Genomic DNA, 6,122 nt, shown 5'->3' on the forward strand with positions numbered 1-6,122 from the left:
TATGTGTGTGTGTGTGTGTGTGTGTGTGTGTATACATATTTATATATGTGTATGTGTAGAGAGAGAGAGAGAGAGAGAGAGAGAGAGAGATGTTTAGCAAAGAACTATAGCATAAGAGAAAATTGGAAGTTCCTGAGGATCATTTTCAGATCTGGCCTCACCACTTTTCAGGTTTTCTTTGGAATGCTTCTATCATAGTTACCCTACATCACGCATTTAGCTGAAATACATTACCCATAATACATATCCATACAAGCGTAGCAGTCTTTCAGATACAAAGATTTTTGATCTTCCAGTTATTCCTCTCACGTTCACTCTTTCTTGTAAATTGAAACTAATAGACTATGCTTGGCTATTTTCTCTTAACCATTATACACTGATTCCATTCCTTACTCATTCATATTTGCTATTATATGTATATACATATATATACATATATATCATCATGTATGTATGTATGTATAAATACATCATCTTGAATCATAAGCAAATGTTAGACAATATAGGCGCAGTAGTGGCTGTGTGGTAAGCAGCTTGCTTACAAACCACATGGTTCTGGGTTCAGTCCCACTGCGTGGCACTTTCGGCAAGTGTCTTCTACTATAGCCTCAGGCCGACCAAAGCCTTGTGAGTGGATTTGGTAGACGGAAACTGAAAGAAGCCCGTCATATATATATATATATATATGTGTGTGGGGGTTTGTGTGTCTGTGTTTGTCCCCCCAACATCGCTTGACAACCGATGCTGGTGTGTTTACGTCCCTGTAACTTAACGGTTTGGCAAAACAGACCGATAGAATAAGTACTAGGCTTCCAAAGAATAAGTCCTGGGGTCGATTTGCTCGACTAAAGGCAGTGCTCCAGCATGGCCACAGTCAAATGACTGAAACAAGTAAAAGAGTAATATGCTTCTTGCATACAGAGAAAAGCTTTTGTTGACATCATTATTGTCATTTAACATCCGTGTTCCAGGATAGCATGGGTTGGATTGGAGAAATAACAAATTGGAAATTGTCAGTTTTAATTTGAAACCTAGTTGAATATATAATTATCCTATCTAATTAAGTAAGTAACCTACTTGATTTTAGTTGCAGAATTTATTTTCTGCTTTCAACAAGTAAAATAAGCAATCTCTGTTCTTCATTTTGTAGTTATCTATGCTGTCAACCATTCCAGGAAAGCAACTATGTAGTCACTTCATTGAACTCTTCCTCGTATCATGCACTACATTTTTTTAAAGGTACATTGAATAATATAATCCTAGATAGATCAGGCTGGAGTGCCTTTAATCATAGGTCTACATCCCCATGGCTGACTTGAACTAAACGACAACTCCTGTTTATCTAGTACACAAAGTCTCCTGTACTTGCTAGAACAATTCAAACAATGTTAGTCATTCATTTATATTGTCTTTTTCTCACAACATAATTATTTCTAATTAGCTTTCCGTTGCTCACTGTCTTAATTATGTTAACTTGCTCTTGTTTTCTATGTGGATGGCTTCTCCCAGAGTAATTTCTCTTAGTAATTTAGTCTGTGTTATATCTAAAATTAAGTCTACCAGAAATGCAAATAATCTATTGTATATTCAATCTGTGAGCCTTGTAAACAACTTGCTGAGGTAAGTCCTGCCAATCAAAAGCTATCATACCAGATGTCAGTGAATTTCAGGGACCATCAGGAGAGAATGTATATCATTTTAGGGCCTTCTTCTTGGTGGCTTTACAGTATACCACTGCCCCATCACTGATCTGAGGCCCTACCTGCCCGATCAACTGACAGTGTTTGATCTTATTTATGTCCTTCATCTTGGGATCATCAGCATCATTTTAATTGTGGACCCATGTAGTTCTGACACCTACTTCACACCTGTTCATTACTTTTCTAGCCAGGTTCCATCGTCCCTTTTCAGCCATGTCCAGTGGCTGGCCCTCTCACCTGTTGACTGGGTTTCTTTCAAGATGGCATTAGCTTGAAAATGCTTCACACTGATTGATAACAGCCATTCTCTAAATGTTTCCTAATGATCAGTGTTTTGTAACGGTTCAATCCTCAGGAACTTCCAGTTCTTATGTTATAGTTCTTTGTTAAGGAGTGGCTGTGTGGTAAGTAGCTTGATTACCAACCACATGGTTCCTGGTTCAGTCCCACTGCATGGCACCTTGGGCAAATGTCTTCTACTTTAGCCTCAGGCCAACCAAAGTCTTATGAGTGGATTTGGTAGACGGAAACTGAAAGAAGCCTGTCGTATATATATCTTGATAATGCTAAAACTCTAGTTATGTTTGTGTGTAACTGAAATATCTCAGAAATAGTATATTTTATCTTATTTTTTTTTACATATTCATTTTCATACTTATCTTCGGCTGTGCAGTACAAATTTATGTGACATTTGGACCTCTATTTAAATGATTAAACACAATTTTTGTTATTTCTTGACGAAAAAAGTACAATGCTTCCATGACATCAACACACATACAGAGTACACACACATATAATAAATGTCTTGGCGTGTCAATCAACACAAACACACATCCGCTATCTGTGACATATACACACATAGTCTTTGTGCTCTCTAAGAAAAAAACATCGACTTTTTGACGTACACAATATTTTAATCATTTAGAAATATTTTTAACTGAATGTGATTTCATCATCTGGAGTTCGTTAACCTCTGCAAAAATTTTTTTATTTATTTACTTTTGTTTTAATGTAAAAGAGAGGAGAAAGTAAAAGATGTATGCAGGTGTATATGAAATGGATATGTGTGTGTGTGAGAGAGAGAGAGAGAGAGAGAGAGAGAGAGAGAGAGAGAGAGAGGGGAAGAGAGAGAGAGAGGAAGAGAGAGAGAGAGAGGAAGAGAGAGAGAAAAAGAGAGAGTGAGTAAAGTGGTGTGTTGTCATGTATACATATATACATCAATACATATGGGTACATCTTTTTTCTATGTACGTGTGCATGCATGTGTGTGTGAGAGAGAGAGAATGTGAGGGAGTGAACGTGTGTATTTGCATGTATGTGTAAGTGGCTCTCTCTCTCTCTCACACACACACACACGTCCATTTCATATACATGTTCATACATCTTTCCCTTTCTCCTCTCTTTCACTTTAAAACAAAAGTAACAGGTGATTTTCAGGATAAAATAAAATTGTTAAAAAAAAAAGCTTCTACTTGTGTAAATTGATTATTATTGTTTGGATATTCCAATTAAATAAGTCCAGGAGTTAGGTTAAATATATATACATGCATAAGTACTGTGAATTGCCATTCTACACAATGGCAAACAATTTCGCGTATACTTTACCGGGTAATGCTGGGTAGTAAGTCTAGTGTGTGTATGTATATATATATAGGTGCCTCTATAACCCTGAGAGTTAAACCAATGAAGTGCAAACTCCAAGTGGGGCTTTGTCTGTGGGACAGGTCAAAGGATAAAGGCCATAGTAATATGGACCACCTCTTCCCAGAGGTAAAAATGGATTTGCATAGGGCTGATACCCCTACTTGGAAAACAACAAAGATACAGAAGCTTCAATAATAATTCAAAACCAACAAGACCTGTGAGGGGACAGCCCAGAGGTGCGCTCCTTTTGGAGCTTAAAGAAGGAAAGGTCTTTTGGGGCCCATTTAGCACTGCTAAATGATTTGAATTATTCCGTCCATATGTCGTTTGGTTCAGGGCAAGACAAAATTTGATTCTTACTATATTTCCTTGTGAAGGTGCATGGCTTAATGGTTAGGGTGTTGGACTCATGATCATAAGATTATGGTTTCAATTCCTGGCCTGGGGAACACATTGTGTTTTTGAGCAAAACACTTCATTTCACATTGCTCCAGTCCACTCAGCTGGCAAAAATGAGTAATCCTGCAATAGACTGGTTTCGCATGAAACCGGGAAACTGGTCCTTATGAATCAGTATGGCTCAAAAAGTTAACTTTTCTTTTTTTTTTTACTATTTCCTTTAATGTTTGGTGACCAGTTGTTTGGTTGGATGCCCTTTTGAAATTTGTGTTGTAGACGGTTTCAGAACGCCATAAGATAGTTTTACCTTTGTTTCTTTGGCTATGATTGTAAACCTGTGCACAACCAGTATATTCACTCTGGTAATTCAGAAGCTAACTTTGTTGTTTTCCATAAGCTAGTTAAGATTCAATCATATGCTAAAGACATCATTGTCCTCTACACAAGGACATCATGGAAATGGTCATCAGTATCATCATCATCATCATCATCATCATCATCATCATCATCATCATCACCAGCAGCAGCAGCAGCGGCAGCAGAAGCAGCAGCAGCACCACCACCACCACCACCACCACCACCACCATTTTAATGTCCGTTTTCCATACTGGCATGGGTCATTTTACTAATTCTTTAAATCCTTCTGGCATTACATTTGCAGAGAACGCATTGGTGCCATCATAATACTTATTACTAACATAAGTTTAAATGATTATATTAATGACTTTACCTACATTGATTACAATATCTATCAATCTGTGATTCTTATTATACTATCTATCCACTTTACTAAGAGAAGAATAGCTACATTGCTAGAACCAAATTCCTCCAATATTGTAAACAAGTTTGCTGAGATATTCAGCTGGCACTTAACATCTATAGAATATGTAGTTAAGATCTTTTGCTGTTCAAACGACTGACTACAGGTAATTAGTCAATCCTGAATTACATACAGCAGTGACAACACTTCTTGTCTCAATATTTTTCATATAAATTTGCTGTGAAAACACACAAACACTTCTTAACATTGGTGCAAAACATAGAAATTGAATTAGAGCTACAGAAGTTTATGTTGTGTGCGTGTGTGTTACAACAACTACCTATGAACAATGTGTACATTCTATTAAAGAGACTCTACTTGATCTGCTACAAACAGCAGACAAATTTCTTTCAAAACACACATTGCAGTTTAAAAGGACACGTATTGAATGAAGTGGTGAGAAAGGATCTACAGACATTGGGACTCAAAGAGGGGATGATAGGAGACCAAGACTGTTGGCAGTTTTGTTGTGCTTGAAATGACACATCAAGTTAAGTAAAAATGTGGTTGCCAATGCATACAGTCTTGTCCTCTTCAATCCTCCCCAATTGAGCATCCCTAATCGTGTGAGATTATAAATGCTGGTGCCACGTAAAAAACACCCATACTGGTGCTGTGTAGAAGTGCGCAGTATACTCTGTAAAGAGGTTGGCATTAGGAAGGGCATCCAGTCATAGAAACCATGCCAAATCAGACTAGAGCCTGGCACAGCCTTCCAGCGTAGCCAAGCCGTCCAATCCATGCCAGCATGGACAATGGGTCATTAAATGATGATGATGATGATGATAATGGATTAAGTCTGCAACTCAGGAAGACCAATAATGAGATTTGAATTCAGAATTTAATGAGGTAGAACTAATACTGGCATCTAGTCTGATATTCTTACAGTTATGCCAATCCACCAGACTGTATTGGTACTTTTTACATCAGCCCCATAAGGATGAAAGGCAAAGTTGACTGGAGCAGGATTTGAACTCAGAGCAAAAAGATTTGGAAGAACTCAGAGTCAGGCATGAGAAATGGTAGAAACAATTTTAGGGAGAGAGTTGGGTGAATTGTGTGGCTGTGAATGAACTGGACCATTATTGAATCAGTAGAACAGGCAGAGATGAGAAACAATGTATTCATATGCTTCTGGTTGTAGCAGCTTATTGAGGGAATCTTTTCATTTCAGTTAGTTGGACATTTTCTGGATACATTCCATAATGTTTGTGTGTGCAGCAATAACACAGCCTCCTCAGATATGTGATTTGTATGCGTGCATGTGTGTGTTTAAGTGTGTGTAAGAGTGTGCATGTGTGCACGTGTGTGTTTGTGTGTGTACCGCAGCGGTATTGTTTCAGATATGTGATCGGAGTGTTTTTGTATCAAGCCACTCTACTGTCCTAATTATGTCATTAGTATAATTGTATTTTCATTGTAATTGTATTGTCTCAATTATGTGATCAGAATTGTTTGCGTGTTGTATAGCAGCAACACTGTCCCAGATATGGGGTCAGAGTGTGTGTGTGTGTGTGTGTGTGTGTGTGTGTGTGTGTGTGTGTGTGTGTGTGTGTGTG

The 6,122-nt window shown here is 37.8% G+C and overlaps 1 protein-coding gene across 1 annotated transcript in view; it reads left to right on the top strand.

The window, feature by feature from the left end:
* Positions 1-6,122, top strand: part of LOC106880168 (uncharacterized) — a 112,178-nt gene that overhangs the window by 83,616 nt on the left and 22,440 nt on the right. The window lies entirely within an intron of this gene.

This window comes from Octopus bimaculoides, chromosome 4, assembly GCF_001194135.2.
Source record: "Octopus bimaculoides isolate UCB-OBI-ISO-001 chromosome 4, ASM119413v2, whole genome shotgun sequence".
NCBI lineage: Eukaryota > Metazoa > Mollusca > Cephalopoda > Octopoda > Octopodidae > Octopus > Octopus bimaculoides.